The following is a 17,641-nucleotide window of genomic DNA, read 5'->3' as shown; positions in this document are numbered from 1 at the left end:
TTATCCCTGTGATTGTTTGCTTTCTTCCCTCCTTAGCAGTCCATGACATAGATCTGACATTTATGCTGGGTTTCTTCCTCTACCACATTGTCATCGCAGAGATACAAGTGTTGGCTGTCTTTACCCTCTGCAGCATCAGTTCTTAGAACCCAGAACCCAGACTGGCCATCTCTCTGTAGCTCACTGAAAGGTTCTTGTACCAACACCAACAGAATTGCCTTAAGAAAACCATTTCTTCATTCATTCATTCATTCATTCATTCATTCATTCATTCATTTATCATAATGACCTGGGCAAGGAGTTCTCTTTCCCAGTGTTCCTTATATGTGACATAAACCTTGCTAGAAGTCAGTGCTAAGGCCAAGTTTGGTTTGCCTAAGCCTATGTTTCTCACTGGTTGGGTTTGCCTTCATTTTTAGAAAGCTCAAAGCATAATGCTGCTTTGAATCAACTACAATTGCAGTGTTTTCTTGAAGCCATTTTTCCCCTCCTGATGTGGAGACCGGACATAATAAATGAAAGAACACTCTGCTGGTCCATGCTTAAGATTGTATTTATCATAAGAAGACACTACTCAGACTTGAATGTGCCTGCAAATTCCTGGGGATCTGATTACTATGCTAAATAGGTCATTGAATCTGACACAGTAACTCAGGAGCTACTGCATTTCTAACCTTAGACCCCAGGTGATGCCACTTAGGCCTGGTCTATAAATTGAGTTGCACAAGGTGAAAGAAACGTGTTCCCTTGATTCAGCACAATTTCTGTGTCCACCTCCTCCACAAAATATGACCAGAGTCTCTAGAAGTGTAGGGACAGACACCAAAAGCACGTAAGATGCTGTTAAGAAGTACAAGTCACCCCCACCCTAATTTCCCTTTGTTGCTCTACTAACCCTCCGAGTTCCCGATGAAAGTGGCTAGAGAGTCTCCTGGGAAGCTCTCCAGATGCTTTTGCTGCAGGTGGCCTCAAGGCCAATTTTCAAAATGACTGCTTTTTCCAAGGTTTTTCCCAAGGTACACTGCTGGGGACAGCTGTTATCACTAATACTTGGCTAGGATTTTAACATCCTAGTGTTTTCATACCAGCCCTAAGAAGGTCCCATCCCTCATCTTCAATTCAGAGTTGGTTCAGTTCCAGAAAATCTTAGACCCTCACCCCTAGGCCCAGAGCAGCCAGGTCTCCCTATTCCTACCCCGATGCCACACCTCAGGCCAGCCAGGTAGAGACAAAGTCGCTCATGAACAGAGCGACCCCCAGGCACCAGGGCGGGGTCCCCGGGTGCCCCAGCCCTCACTCACCTTACCTGTCTGGACCAGGATGGCCAAGGAGAAAACGAGGTAAAGGAGGAGCGCAGTGAGCCTAGCCACCATGGCTGGGAGCAAGTACAGGGCCCCAGAGGAGGACAGCTATCCCAGGAGGGCCTGAGAGGTGGGTGGGGAGGAGGGGCTGGAGAGGAGGAGCCTATCACATCTGCAGGACCCCACCAACAGCTAGAACCACTTGAGCAGCTTGGCAGCAGTCTGGAGGTGGGACATGGGGGAGGGGCGGAGGCGGGGCTAACAGACACCCTTGGGTCGTCTGATCCGGATTGGGTGGTGTGTCTACTTGCTGCCCACAGAACCCTCCCCTTCCTGCGTCACTATGGGAATGTCAGAAGAGGCCTTCGAGTATCAGAAGCCAGGGGGTTAAGAACAGCAGTGGAGAAGGTGCTCAGAAATGGCCACCTGTGAGACCACCACACCCTGGCCCAGAGCTTTCGACCTGGCCACACCTTCCTCCTCTACTTCAGTTCTCCCAGCTGCGAGGACCCCAGCACCTCAGCAGCGCTTGCTACTCCAGGTTGAAAGCTGCAACAGAATCCCTGCCTCAGACTAAAAGAACTGGTCTGTTTGTGTAGCTGCTGGGAACCAGGTGGAAGCTGAGGATCAGGGCAGGCAACAGGGAGGGTGAGCTCAGTCCAGAGTAAAAGCTGTAGGGAACAGTTCCTGATGCTTGAGTTAGGGATGGCCTTAGTGAAGGGAAAGTTCACAGCTGCTCAGTCTACTGAGACTAACAAATGCGCTGCAGCCTTTCCCCATGAATCTCTCTCTCTCTCTCTCTCTCTCTCTCTCTCTCTCTCTCTCTGCAAGTGGAGTCCACCTCCCTGGAGGTGAGAATGCAGATACTCTCTGCTGTGACAACCAAAAACCTACTGCAGCCTGGAATTGAAAGCTCCCAATATGAGCAGGGCTGCAGCCAGCTCTCAGGACACAGAAACACTGCTCAGGGTGGCAGCATGGAACCTGTCTATACCATCATGCTGCATAAGCTGCCCTGGGGCCACTTCAGAGCACCTCTCCTATTCCTATGCCTATGGGGCCTATACAACACATATACATATGCACAGGCAGGCAGGCAGGCAGGCGTGCACAGACACACACACAAACACAGACACACACACACACACACACACACACACACACACACACACACACACACACCCTAATGAAAACAATACTAAAAAGAAGAGAAATTTTCTGAGCCTTTAACAAAATCCTAATTCCCTGACTCAGCAAACCAAATCCTATATGCTTAAAGGGGAAGTTAAAATTTATTGAGAAGGGTGCTCTCTGTTCAGAAAATAAGGTTCAAACAGCATCTGTCTTCAAACTACACAACAGAGCTGCAGGGTAACTCAATTCCATCCACTACCAGAAGCCTCAAATTTCCTACCTTGAGCTGGTACTAGAAGGTCTCAGCCCCATGTCAACAGCTGCCCAGAGTAAGCCCACAGCTGCTGGATAAACCTCCGGGAGAACAGTGTTTCCTCTGAACATAAATAATAACAATTACATGTTTCTATGGTTCACACAGCTCACCAAACATTCTTTCTTAAGGGCTAGGCTTTCCCACACATGAACTTGTACACATGAACACACATAAATATTTTTTTAAATAAAATTTAAAAGTATTTTTCTCCTCTAAGACTTAGAAGCTTCCAGTTGGACAATCTCCCCCTGAAAGTCTTTTTCATAACCATTCTAGCATTTAGATGTCAGCATTGACTACATTTGGCAGCTGATTAAATACCACAGATCATGTCCCTCCTGGGTTATGCTGTTACCCTCAGTTCCCAGTGACTGGTTCCATTTCAGGCCTTTCTGAGCTCTTAAACAGCCACGCACAACCTTTGACACTGTGACACATTATCATCTACAAAGTTCACGCTTCAAGAACCATGACCGATTGCAAAAGAAAACTCTCTGAAGGTTTTACATCAGTTTACAGTTTTGTGCTGGGCCATAGCCCGCTCCTCAGGTTTCAGACAACTGTACATACAACCACTTTCCAATAACTGTGTGCTCTTCCTGGGCCAGGAAAATACAACCCCCAACAAAAGGCCACTCAAAAACCCATCTGTAACACAAAATCCCTTTGAGGAAATTTTTGATTCGTGCCTTTAAATCTCTTTAGATAGAAAAAACTCACACTGAATATTTTAGGAGATTGTTAGAAGAATTTGAAAGTTCTAGAACGTTTAAAAGAAATCCATGCCTTTGGCTTTAACAAAAACAAATGCTCATCAAACTTCATCAAGCAGAAAAGGAGCCAGGAGGCATAAGCTTTTTAATGAGACTTTCTGTTTTCAGTTTCTCTGTTTTCCAGCCCAGCTGTTACTCCCCCCCCCCCATCCTCCAGTTTGCTATGTTTTAAATCCTCTAAAGATTAGTAATGATGGTCTTAATTGTCTTCTGAGGAACAGACTAATGCAGACAATCAAAACATAACATATACTAACAACAAATCCTGGCAATACGTTTATAAATGAAAATCAGAGACCTGAGGGTGAAATAAGTTGCCTTAGCATGGCCAAGATTCAAACTTGACAACAACGGTCCTCCCCTAACTATTACTCTATACTCTGTTAAACACAAAGTGTTTTCTTCCCTCCTGAACTATTTCTCTAAACAACCCCTGAACCTGCAGAAAATGTCCCAGCAGAACCAGAAGGTCCTCTCTGCTAGGTTAATGTTTTTGTCAATACACGGACAGAAAAACTGTGAAGTTGAAATGCTGTGGAGAGAGGTATGACCTCTGACACATCCTCCTGGCAGAGATCATTGAGCAGGGAGAGCGGGAGATAGGTGTGGGGGAGGATGAATCTAGGACCAGTTTCCCACTCCATCAGGGTGGATGAAAAGTTGTTCCCTCTGGGCATTCCCCTGCCTTCTTCCTGCTACCTTTAGTGCTAGTGAGTCACAGAACCAGGTTAAGGTGGTTCAGGGGAGGTGAAGGCCACAGCTATGGGGACAAGAACCAGAACTAATAGCAGACACAGGTGTCTATACCATGTTCTCTCCCTAAGGCTCTTCAGCATGTTTGCCTAAGCCTGCACAGCTAACTACCACAGTCAAAGTTAAATGGCTGTACCCACTATCCTGCAATGCCTATGAAGCCTCGACATGGTTCACCTTCTCTGAACTTGCAAACCGAAAATTTTCATTACACTTGGGAGGAGAGCTGGCTGTATAATCCAGGCTGGCCTAGAATTCTCTATATGGCCCAGGCTACTCTTGAACCTAGAAAATCTTTCTGTCTCAGACTGCCCCAGCCTGTCCCAGCCTGACTGGTACAGGAATGGGCCCAGGTGAATGACCATGTCTAGTTTGTCAACTCTGCTATATTTTCTTTAAACAAAACCTCAAATGCCCAGTTTTTCAATGCACTTGCCTTGAGCTTTAGAACTCACGTGGTCATCCAGTCCTACCACATACCTCCCTCCACTCAGGGGTGGCATGTACCAGACACGGGGTAATTAGGAAGGATTTCTCCTTCCAAAGGAGCGGCGGGAACATCTGGCTGTGAAAGCACTGGCCGTGCCTCTGGATAGGACTGGGGTTTTCTGTTCCCAAGGTCTTTCCTGCCTGGAGTTAGGAAAGCTGCATCTGCCTGTGGAGGAGCTGGGGTTCTGGTGCCCATTGGATCCAAAAGCAATGCTGGGTCCTTGAAATCCAGGACCTCTACCTCTCCCACAGGTGGCCCCTGTTTGATTTGATGGACCAAAGAAGCCGATTCTGTTTCCCGGTAGGATGGCCAGTTACCAGGTGCTGGGTGTGGCAAAGGAGAAGCGTGATCAGACTCTGGAGACGTGGTGCCAACATCCACAAAGCTCGAATTAGCCTTTGATTTGAAAGACACATCAATACATCGATTCTCCTGTGGCCTTCCAGGGCCTGCCCTGGTTCAATTGGTGGGTATTCTACATCCTCTCCATTCTCATTGTGGTAATTGCAACTATCCTTAGTACAGATCTCCAGGGCTGCAGCATGGTGGAAGGAGTGCTCCAGCGCTGAGGAGCAGGCTGTGGAATGGTCACCTCTGACCGTGGCTGGCCAGACATTGTCCAGGGCCAGCCTGCTGCTGAAGTGAAAGGCCCATGCCCCAGGAATCCCCAGGTTGCTTAGTCTAAGAACAGTGGAAAGAGTGGATTGTAACCAGTCCATTCATCCTCCTTCAGAATTCATATTGAAATCAAAAGACTTTAACGATCAAAGCCAAACTTTCCATGCTATGTCAAACAGAAGCAAAGCTTCTAAGTAACTGAGATAAATACCATACAGGAACTTTGTTATAAGCTGCCTTTTGTTTGGCATTGTGTATGGAACACTAAGCCATCAGGTTATATGTCTGCACCAGAAGCCCAAATCAAATATTCTGTCAAAAACCTGGCTGTCTTGAGATCAAACATGGAATGCAAGAATATTTTATGCTTTCTCGATGAGAATGAAAACTTAAATCGGACTCAAGCTTACTTAAGCTTAAAATTCCTAAAACACTTAAATAATACTGATTTCTACAAGCCGTGCCTACACCAGTACTTATCAGTCTTCACTGTGCTCTGCAAGATAGGGGTGGTAGCTGTGCTAGATCTTAGTGAGGAAAAAGTTGGTTTTGAGGGGTTAGCTAATCTTCAGATCATACAGCCCAAAGTTGGCAAAGCCACGGCAAGAATTTCATGCTAACAAGAAACTTTGTCTTACAAACATCTCTGTGTACTCTGATTCACATGGACTAATGTATTCATGACAGAGGATGATAGATCTATCAGGACTTTTTAATGACCAAGTCTAAAACAATTTTTGAGCAAAAGTTCAACATGGGTAAGATACAAATGTATTAATCAAAATGAGGCTCAGTATTTGGGAACAGATCTTCATTTTCTCTGTAGAGTAGACCATGAACCCCTGTTAGTTCCCAAGAATCTCTTTTCTCAGGAGTCTCACCAGATAGTCCCAGCTATCCTGAAACTCTAGATCTTCTGCTGGGATGTGGCACTACTCTTGCCAGCTCAGTCACCTACTATCTCAGTGTCAATGGTACGCTTGCTGTGAAGAGGACAGCCATGTGTAAGATGACTCCTAACCGTAAGAGAAAGCTCGGGCTAGGAAGGCTCTGGAAGGCTGAAGGAATGCCCATTCAGAGCCTGCCCCACATGTGGCCCATATATATACACCCACCGAACTAGATAAGATGGATGAAACAAAGAAGTGCAGGCTGACAGGAACTGGATGTAGATCTCTCCTGAGAGACACAGCCAGAATATGGCAAATGCATAGGTGAATGCCAGCAGCAAACCACTGAACCGAGAATGGGACCACCCCATTGAAGGCATCAGAAAAAGGACTGAAAGAGCTTGAAGGGGCTTGAGACCCCATATGAACAACAATGCCAACCAACCAGAGCTTCAGGTGACTAAGTCACTACCCAAAGACTGACCCTGGGCTCCAACTGCATAGGTAACATTGAATAGCCTAGTAAGGGCACCAGTGGAAGGGGAAGCCCTTCATCCTGCCAAGACTGAACCTCCAGTGAACGTGATTGTTGGGGGCAGGGCAGTAATGGGGGGAGGATGGGGAGGGTAACACCCATATAGAGTGGGAGGGGAAAGGTGTTAGGGGGATGTTGGCCTGAAAACCAGGAAAGGTAATAACAATTGAAATGTAAATAAAAAATACCCAATTTAACAAAGATGGAGAAAAAAAATGACTCTGGAAAACGGGACCTAACCAATGATATCAATCCTCTGTTTGCACGAAATACCAAAGCTCAAATTATCCCAGACTATGCAATTTCCTCAAAAGTCAACAATCAAGAATAAGAGGGAATGGCTAAAAAGAAGTATTAAGATCCACTGAATCATATAACGAGATCTTTGTTCACTGGGGCAAGTATTCATCATTCTAGTCTCGGTTTCTACTGCAATAATGAGGAGAGTTGAGGTTTTCTTCAGTTCTCTATCTATCTCTCATTCTGTGCACTGTCCACGAGCCACTACCTGTACCCAAATGTATTCACCATACTCTGCTGTACTGGCTGGATTTCTTCACCCTGATGCAGACCTGAGAAGAGATTGCCTCAATCACACATGCCTGAAGGCAAGTCTGGGGGAGGGGCGCTTTCTTGGTTAATGATTGGTAGGAGGAAGAGCAGTTCACTATGGGTGATACCACCCTAGGGTACCATCTCTGGTTGTGTGAGAAATCAGGCTGAGTAAGACAGAGGAACCAAGCCAATAATAATGTTCCCCCATGATTTCTGCTCCAGTTCCTACCTCCTTCTAGGTTCCTGTCTTGCTTTAGTTCCTGCCTTGGCTCCCCTAATGCACTGTGTGACCCAGGACAGTAAACCAAATAAACTCTCTCCTCCCCAATCAGGTCAGTGTTCGTCCCTTCTGTGATTTGTCATATTCAATTGCTAAGGTTTCTTTTCATTTTTTGAGACACAGTCTCATGTAGCTGATGATAACCTTGAGCTTCTATTCCTCCTGCCTGCACCTCCCAAACACTGGGATACCAGGTGTGATACTAAACCCTGTTTGTGTGGCACCAAGGTCAAAACTCTGGGCTTTGTGTCCCCTAGGCAATGTTCTACCAGCAGAGCTTCAACTCTTTCCCTCAGTTGGTGCTCGTAGAAATTAGGGTTGCAAATAAAACACACCACAGAAGACAAAACTCCAGGCTGAAAAAATGACTTAGCAGGGAAAGCCACTTACCTACAAGAGCTTAGAGCTATACCCAGAATCCACGTGGTAGGGGGAGAGCACAAACTGTGACAATCTGGATTCCGACCCAGACATCTCCCCAACAGCTGCGTCCAACCCCAACTCCCACACAGTAATGTAATTTTAAAAACTGAAACCAATCAGTAAGAAGAGACCCTGGAGCCCCAGCCCATCCCACAGCAGGGTATTGCAGCTGGGAAACCTCTTGAGTTTGGAAGTGGACAGCTTCAAAGCTTCAAAGAGAAGGAAAATACAAATCATGCAAGAGTGGAGCTAAATAAATGCCTTCTAATGAGACATAAATCAATATCCTGGCATTTGCCACAGTGCCTGGTGGGAATCTAAACAGTTAATTTACCCTCCACACTGAGGTTGTTTATGAATGCTCACAGATAGAATTTGTCTCCTAGAAAGAAAAACTGTATCACAAAACAGAACAGCCATGCTGGCCTGCCTGGGACTAATCCCTTCCCAGGAACTACTCTCTTCCCTACCTGAATATGCATGTTTCATAAGAGGCCTGCAAACATGAATAATGTATGACCTCTGTTGGAGGAAGAGATTCCAGGACTAGGAAAATGTTCTTCTCCTTGGAGGAGTACAGCAAAGCATCCAGAGGGAGCTAGGACCATGATCCTTAGCTACTTTAGTTTACAAATGTTGTCCTCAATGCTGGGCATGTGTGATGCAATGTTTCAACCCTTAAGACAACGATACTGACAGAATCTGGAGGAAAGAAGCCTAGGAGACAGTGTTAAGTATGCAAACACTGAATGGGAGGCAAAGCCCACGCTGAAAGGGGAGGTAGCAGAGTTGTCACTCCGAGTAGTGGTAGGATAATTCTGCCTTGCGTTTTATGTTATTCCATTGTCTGTAGTTTGTCTCATTTTATTAAGCGTGAGGCACACCAAATTTGTCAATCACTCTGGTCATGTCTCACGCTGCTCCTTTCTGGCACACGCCTGTGTCTTAAAAATTGTAGTATTTCAAGCACTCAGCCCTCCTTCCAAGGAGCTCTAGGTACAACCTGGGGAGACAGAGTCTTTAAGCTAGAGGGTAAGAAGTTAGAGGAGAAAGGATAGAGGCCAACTGCTAAGTCTGTTCTAGAGTCTAGACTACACAGACTAGGGTGAGATGGAGACCTACACCCGGTACGGATCACAGAACAGGAGGGGACACTTGTATGTAGAACCTTGGAAATAAGGCTGAGTGCTTGAAATACTATGATTTTTAAAGGCAGAGCCCCTGGACACCAACAGAATCTGGGAAGGACCAAGAATCACAGAGTATTAGATTGAGAATTGGTACCTGCATAGCCATAAGAAGCTGCTGTGCGTGTGCGTGTGCATGTGTCTGTGCCTGTGTGTGTGTGCAAAAGCATGTGAGGAGACAGTTGTCTAGAGCCATAAAGGCCTTCATACACGTGCTCACACACACACACGCAGACGCACACGCACACGCACACGCACACGCACACGCACACAAACACTGTCATCCATTCACTCCGGTTCTTCACTATTTCCTTTGATGCTTTCCAGAAATATCAAAATTGCAGGAGAGGGGCAGAGTGAGCTGTAACCGGAGTGACTGATAAAATGAACCAAAATACAAACAACCAGGTAACATGAAATCCAAGTAAGAAACACCCTATCTACTCTGCATAAGAGATCACCCCTGTATCCATACTTCAGAGCTGTATTGACTATGGCTCGGCCATTTAACTCTGACATAAGCACCTTTCGTAATTTCGGTAAGACTATTGGTAAAACTGAGAAGATAGTTATACTTACCGCCTATAAGTTGAGAGAGTTTTAATTAAGATAATATCTGCAAGGGTTTTATCACAATGCTCTGCAGATAAAGTGATCGGCAAATTTTTGCTCTGTCACTCTATCTGCCCACGATCTAGTTTGAATGAGAAGCAACTATGGGAAGCCACAAAGTAACTACTGTGGGCTAAGCTAGTATTGCAAAATACAAAGACAAAAGAGCCCACCTGAAGTCAATAGTCTCTTAGGAGCACCAACTGGACAGACACCTGCAGAATAGCCTATTGCAGCACTAGCAGAATAACCCACTGGGGAGACTAAGAAATGGATTTGTCTCTGGAAACGCTGTGGGTAAACCAGTCAGCATGATTTCTGGTGATGGTGCCAGGAGAAACCTGAGACGACTAAAAGCCTCATCTACCTCCCCCCCATTATAGTACTCATAATTTAATCCTTAACAATACCTGTTTGAAAGACTGAACTATGATGCCTCCTCTCCAGAAATCATTAACCTGAAAAGCGTCCACTGAGGCAGTTAGTTATGACTGGATATTTTTATGTAGCCCCAAGAACAATGTTTTTCACAGCAAATCCCAGTAGTTATGCAAAAACATATAATCACTGCTGGTTCTGGTTTCTATGCCTGACAGATAGTGCAGGAAAAAGAAAGTATCTTTTAAATTTTGGACAGCCTGAAGCTCCAGAGGTCCAGCTTAGCTCTTGGTTTTCAACCAGCGCCTTTCTTAGAAGCCACCAAAGGTTATTATCAAATAGTTTCTGGCCACTAGAGATAGTGTCCCTCCTAAATGTCCTTCCAGTGCATAGCACAGTCACACACTCCACATTACTCCCTGGTAGAGATTCTTCACCGACTTCTCACTGTTAGTCAGGCTGAAATACAAGGCTTTTCTCTTCACGTCATCTGCTTCCCCTTGGCAGAATCCCACCTTAGCAGGAACCTGCAGATGGACACTGTATGATTCTTTGGGGTGAGTTCCAAAAACTGAAGACCATTGGCAGGATAGAGAAAGAGGGCATAGGAATCACATTCATAGGATGCCAGAACGGCCTGGAAAGTGTTCAGCTGTGGACAAAAAGGAATTGCAGACACCCTTAAATAAAGAAATAAACAAAAGAAGAAAATCAGAACACAGGTAAGGTGTTCCAAAAAGGGGGCAGAGGCCAGATCCTTTTTTGGATTTCCCCATGTTGTTTTTGAACATAATCTCCTTTAGAATCCCCTCTTCAAATTACAAATATAATTTTGTAAGCCATGTGTTATTTTTTAATCTTTTCTACCAATTTAGATCAAGAGCTAAATTATGCACAAATGAAAAACTGGTTTAAAATCTTTAGGATTGCAGGGAAGAGGATGAAGAAGAACTAACTAAGACTAAGGATATTTGAAAAAACCATATGAAGGGCCAGAGAGACGGACAGTTAAGGGCACAGGCTCCTCTTCCAGAGGTCCTGGGTTCAATTCCCAGCACCTACTCACCCATGGTAACTCACCCCTGCTTGTAACTTCAGTTCCAGGACTTCTGACAGCCTCACACAGACATACAAGTAGGTAAAACGTCCAGAACATTAAAATACAAAAGCCATATGAAAAGCTACTTACCAACTTACAACGAACGTTACAAGGTGGGTAATTCTCCTTCCATTGGCTACAAGTTCTCAAAAAGTCCAGAGCTAGATGTAGGACACCTTGCTCTCAAGTTGTTGGTCGAGGATGTCACAGAGATGATACCAGAGTTGTCAATTCTCATTGCTCAGGGCTACCCATCAGAATGTGATGGTAAGATCCTATAGCTGATGACACCACACAAGTAGGTCAAAGAACTTGAAGAAATCACACAGACCTGCCTGCACAGTACTTAGCAGGAAGCTTCCACCCCTGCTAGCTACCCTTTATGATGCTAGAAGATGCTATGCAGACTATTCTCACTCCACTGTGACTACTCAGGGCTACATAACAAAAGCCCTGGCAAGATGTACTCCTGGGTGCACCATAAATGGCAGGAATGTAATGAGGATCACCAATCATTTTCTGGGTGGATTTAAGGTCTGCACTACAAGAGGAAACTTTTGCCTGGCATTCTAAATCTGGTCAGGAAAACCATGGCAGACAGGCTCATAAGCCCTGGGAGTGAACCATAACTACTATTTTCTTAAATGGATGTATAGTATCAAACTATACCAGTTACAAACTCATAGATTAACACAGCTCTCGCTGGTCATTGGGGGAGCATCTTCATACAGTGGATGGTAGTTAATACACATTCATAACTAGTCCGAGTATTGAGAATGAACTCTCTGTGGAGAGCTCAGCCACAGAAGCTCCCACTGTATCAAGTTCCCTCAAGGCTCAGGGAATATTGGAAAGAAAAGAGGTGGAAAGAGTTTAAGAGCCAAAGGTCGGAAGGAGTTGGATCAAAACAATGACATGTTCTCATGATATGGTCGTTGAACTCACAAACTCAGTGCAGTTGGTGTCCAGCAGAAGAGCAAACCACTCAACATTCCAGCACAGATGTGGTAGGGCACTGAAGCCCCTGCCTGCAGTTGAGAAGATTCTGTCACTTGAGAAGTGCTAGGGGAGGGTTTTCTTTAGGGGTATGGTCCCTAGTGAGTGGACCATGCTGCAGTGGTGGCCCCTCACTCATGAGTAGGCTTCGCTATATTCAAGGGATTATTAGAACAAATACAGGGGGTGAAGTGGATATACTGAAATATACTGTATCAATGTATGAAATTCTCAACAAATATCATTAAAACAGTGTATTTAAAAGTGTTAAGGTTGTAAGCTTTCCAGTCCAAACTCTTTTGAGAATTCTGGACAAGGAACAAAATTGACTTGCTCATTCCTATACCCTCAGTTCTTATTTTGTGTCTGAATGGCTTTCACATCCATATATCATATTAGCATCCATGCATGCACCCACCCATGCATCCATCCATCCATGCATCCAACCATCCATGCGTCCAGCAAGCCATGCATCCATCCATCTAGGCATCCATCTATCCATCCATGAATCCAACATCCATGCATCCATCCCCATCTATGCATCCATCTATCCATCCATCCATCAATGCATCCATCCAGCATGCATCCAGGAAACCATGCACTCATCCATCTATGCATGCATGCATCCATCCATCTATGCATCCATCCAGCATGCATCCAGCCAGCCAGCCATGCATCCATCCATCCATGAATGAATCCAACATCTGTGCATCCAGCAAGACATGCATCCATCCATCTATGCATCCACCCATTGCCTACTGCAGGCCACACTCAGTCAGGAAGCAGCTGATCAAAAGGCATCCTTATTGATTTCACAGCCAAACTCCCTTTCCTTTTCAATCTCTTTACAACACGAGTTATCTTGTCACATTGCAGATGAAGAAAGAGACCCAGGGGCTTGCTTAAGGTCGGACAATGATTAATGGTGGAAGCCAGCCAGACCCAACAGCTCATCCCCTGCAATAGACAGTCATCTGAACTCTACCAAACAAGCCATTCCAGGACACCTGCTCTGACCCAATCTCCCTTCCCAGGCTCAGCTCCACTAAGCCCTCTACACAGTGTTTAAGGGTCCCCACTCCTACTAAGTGCTTTGATGCTGTGTCCATATTTCCCTGCACCAAGAAAATCCTAACCAGCAAGCACTGCCTCCTGGGGGTCGAGGACTGTGATTCCCTGCGGAACCCCTTCCATCCTTCGGCACCCACTATGTTGGTTTTCCAGTATGTATTTGGCTCCTGTTGGTTGTCTGGTTTGGCTTTGACCTCCACTCACTAACCCATCTGAATATTAATTCATCGGGGTTGGGTACCTGCTAAACCACATTATGTTTGATGCTGCAGTCAGGAAAGAGCCAAAAAACTATGCCCCAAGAGCCTGAATTATAGGAGAGAGAAACAGCCAGGACTGGAATTTTAGGAGAGTGACTGGGGACAGGCATGGTGGCAGAGGCCACAGAAAAAGGAGAGTGTCCAGGACATCAGAGTGGGGTTGGGTAGCATCACAGTGGCAGCCAATGGATGAAGATAAACACTGTGGGAGGCAAAGCAGACCTAGATGAGAGTTGGAGTCTGAATTAACACCAGGGTGACTGTGGAATTACTCCCTGATATTTCATTTACTGAGTTTCAAAGGGACCTTTTGTGCCATTACCACCTTCTTCCACCAAAGGATTAGTTAAGGGATGCTCCACTGTCTTAGACTCTGTAGTTGGCTTCTCTCACTAGATCATATATGCTTTACAATTTAATAGGGAACTGGGGAGACATTTCTCTTACAAATACTCGCTTTATAAAGACGGTGGATGACAAGAAGGAAAAGAAATCACTTATTGGTATCATTACCTCTTCATTTTGCTAAACAAGACAAACTGACACAGCAAGAACCTCAAAACTGAATACAAGGAACAAATGTTTCCTTGTGTTTTTTTCTGCCTTGTTCTAGAACATCTCAAATGTTAATTTTACCTTTCTGACACGTAATACTTTGAGGTTTGGGTAATAAGACAAAGAAATGCAGATATTAATATAGTTTCAAAAAAAAAACCTCTGTAGCTCCTCTGTATTCTCTAAATGGAAGAGTCTGCTTACCTTCCTTGTTTTTCAAAAAAGAGTTCATGAATTCAGTCCCCACATTCTACATTTGTTGCAGCTGTAGTCCTCAAGTATGTCATCTGCGGGGCTTGACCCTCCCCACAAAGGTCAACCCCTCTAAGTTTCAAACTCAGGTACACGAAGAACATGCATCATCCATCATCAGTCAGGGTAGGGCCAGAGGCTGAGAAAGCTTTATTTCAGTAACAACAAAGTTCAAGTAGGAGAGAAAAAGCCGAACTAATAATCCCATCCTTAAATAACCAACTGTGGAGGCTCCTGGTATGGTGGCCACAATCAACTTCACAAGATAAGGGAGAACCAAGGTTCTAAATTTACAGAAATTCCATATGATAAGGGCTGTCTACATGTGGAGATCAGAAGGCAGTGGCGAGGAGGTCTGGGAAGAAGTGAGGAGACTGTGATGGGAGAACCCGACTTTTAACCTGGAGATCTGCACATGTAGTGTCTTTTTTGCTCTATGTCTCTTCTGTGTCACCTTTTGGCAAAGCACTCACTTCAGATGGCAAGTTTTTAATTTCCTCATCCCCACTAAAAGAGGCAAATAACAGAGGAAAAAACAACAAAAACTTCCTTTTAATATAGTTTGTGATCCCAAAGTACATTCCGGAAGAGTTGAGCTGCTTGAAATCTGCCACATGGACCCCTTGTCAGGGCTACAGACTTCCACACAGAATCGCTAAGAGGCCACTTCATAGGCTCTGAAGAGCCCCCCCTTAGAGACACTGTCTGTCTGACTCTTTTCCAAAGGGAAAGGCCCTCACATTCCCAGAGACAAATTTTCCAAGAGTCCTCCACACCGGTTCTGAAGGTAAGCCCTCAGTTGCACTGCCAAAACCTGTACAAGAGTCATGGCCTCCCAACCTCCCCAAAGAGAAAGAGAGAGTGCCAGCTAGGAGAGGAGCTCTCCACAGGGTGGGGAGCAGTACAAAGAGGATCAGGTCAGAGTTGCCCAGCTGCAAGGTTTCCAGTTTCCTGTTCAGACAGAAAACCAGAAGGCTTCTCAAACATACCATCCAACAAGGGTAAAACATCAACCAGCAGAATGACATCTTTACAACAAGGGATTTGTCTATTCAGCCTTACCAAAATGATACCAAAATAAGAAATGAGGTGATTCCTTCCTGGGGGACAAAGTTCAATGCTCAGTCTTCTTTAAGGACACATTCTATGGAGGTGTAAGGCCACTGTTTCTGGCCTCCGATGTTTGGTGTGAACACCAACCACCACTTTGTATGTTACTTTTTCCCCATTCCCATGGGGATACTGATGTGCTTGGGGTATTCCAAATTCACCCCTGTACTGCAGAGTTAAGAGAATGCCTAATGCTTTCACGATGGCATAGTGTATCCTCCTTCATATGTAGTCTTCAAGGACACCTAAGCAGTTTTCTTCAACCCATTTTCATATATCTAGTTATTCTCTATCCTCTCTGTCTTCACTGACATGTGGTAAATTACACACGTACTGTTTCTGTGGACTCTAGCTTCATAAATTAAGAGCTCCAGCTAAATCCAAAGTTCTTGATCAACAACTGTCACCTCTGCACCAACTCAACACCCACCATTCCATGTAAAAGCATCCAGGGACCAGCTGTGATGCATACTATTAGCTGTCAATCTGACGCTATCTACAACCATCCAGGAAACAGTCACCAGGCATGTCTCTGATAAAGTATCTTGACTAGATTAATTAAGGAGGGAAGACCCACCCTAAATATAGACACCACCATTCCCTGGGCTCAGGCTTGCACTGCATACAAAGAAGAAAGCTTAGAAACTCCCATCTTTCTCTGTTTCCTGGCTACAGATACAATGTTTCCATCCTTTCCTGAAGCAACTTCCACGCTCCCATCCCTCTCCCAGGATGCAGCCCAGACTAGGGCAAGCTCTCCTACCACTCACTCTCGGTTCCCATTCCTGTGGTCCTTCCAACCCAAATGAAATTCCTCATCAACAAAAACCTTCCACATACTATCTAACTCAGTTCTAGATAACACCCTCTTCCCCAGTGAGAACACAACAGCCTTCCCCTGACACCAAAAACACACAGAGCAACAACAACAACAACAACAACAACAACAACCACAACCACAACAAAACAACAACAACAAACGGTACCCATCATTACTCAGATCTTCCAGCCATAACCTCTTTGCTCTATGAAGTGACAGTTTAAGAAATCTCAGATTAACTAAATGAACAAACACTTTATTTGTTCATTTTTTTTCAATGCAGTTGCACCATGCCATTCTTGCATGCCAGGTAGAACACTCTGTCATACCCAACGTGAACATCCTGGAGGGAATGAAGAGAGCAGAAACATTTCACACGGTAAAGATATTATTCATCTGATGTCATTTCCAGTGACTAATATTAATATTGCTATACCAGATGTCAGAAAACTATGTAGCGATCACAGAATCTTCCAGGCAAAGGAGATTGTTGTGTGCCAAAATCTACCTCAAAAATAAAAAAAAAATCTATCGAAGCAAGAGTTCAATCCCACGGTCTTCAAAGTATTCAGAAGAGCCTTCCACAGGAGTAATTGAGAACACATCTTGTGCTCAAAACCTCATCGAATGGAACAAGTCCTGAAGCCCATTCAGCCTATGGCAATATCTGAAGAACAATATGGATGTTTGGAAAAGTTAAAAAACAAGAAAGCTACAGAATTTTCCCCACCAAATTCCCCTGCAAAAAGATAAGAAAAACAAAGGGGAAAAACCCAAAACAGCAATTTGGACAAACCTCCACTTAAAAAGTACTTACAGAGAGGGCCAGAGAAGGCTCGAAAGGTAAATAAATCCCTTGCCTTGAAATCCGAGTTCAGTTCCAGGAACCCATGTAAAAGGAGAGAACTGGTACCGGGAGGATCTCCTCCCAATCTCTGCATGTGCACCCCGCTACGTGCACACATAAATCATACAAAACCACATACCATACATGTCCTACACACATACCATACACACACCCCACATATATATCATGCACACACAAGTGGCCTCAATGCAGTATGCACATACCATACAAACACCACACACTCACACACAACATGCACACACCATATGCATATGAACACACCATACAGACACACACAAGCACACACATTATGCACATACATGCATCATACACATAAACCATACACAGACACACACATCACACACACACATATACAAACACACACA

General features: G+C 44.8%; 2 pseudogenes across 2 annotated transcripts in view; both read right to left on the bottom strand.

Moving 5' to 3' along the window:
* The window catches only part of LOC120101860 (nidogen-2-like), a 43,246-nt pseudogene that overhangs the window by 22,254 nt on the left and 3,351 nt on the right, over positions 1-17,641 (bottom strand). The window contains 2 exon segments of the transcript NR_190560.1: positions 11,435-11,625; positions 12,290-12,372. The product of NR_190560.1 is annotated as a nidogen-2-like (transcript).
* The window catches only part of Nid2-ps16 (nidogen 2, pseudogene 15), a 1,080,338-nt pseudogene continuing 1,073,045 nt past the window's right edge, over positions 10,349-17,641 (bottom strand). Inside the window, 2 exon segments of the transcript NR_172213.1 lie at positions 10,349-10,897; positions 11,443-11,625. The product of NR_172213.1 is annotated as a nidogen 2, pseudogene 15 (transcript).

The sequence above is a fragment of the Rattus norvegicus genome, chromosome 3, assembly GCF_021556685.1.
Source record: "Rattus norvegicus strain SHRSP/BbbUtx chromosome 3, alternate assembly SHRSP_T2T, whole genome shotgun sequence".
Taxonomy (NCBI): Eukaryota; Metazoa; Chordata; class Mammalia; order Rodentia; family Muridae; genus Rattus; species Rattus norvegicus.
Note: the sequence above shows the minus strand (reverse complement) of the source record. Positions and strands in the feature narration are given on the sequence as shown.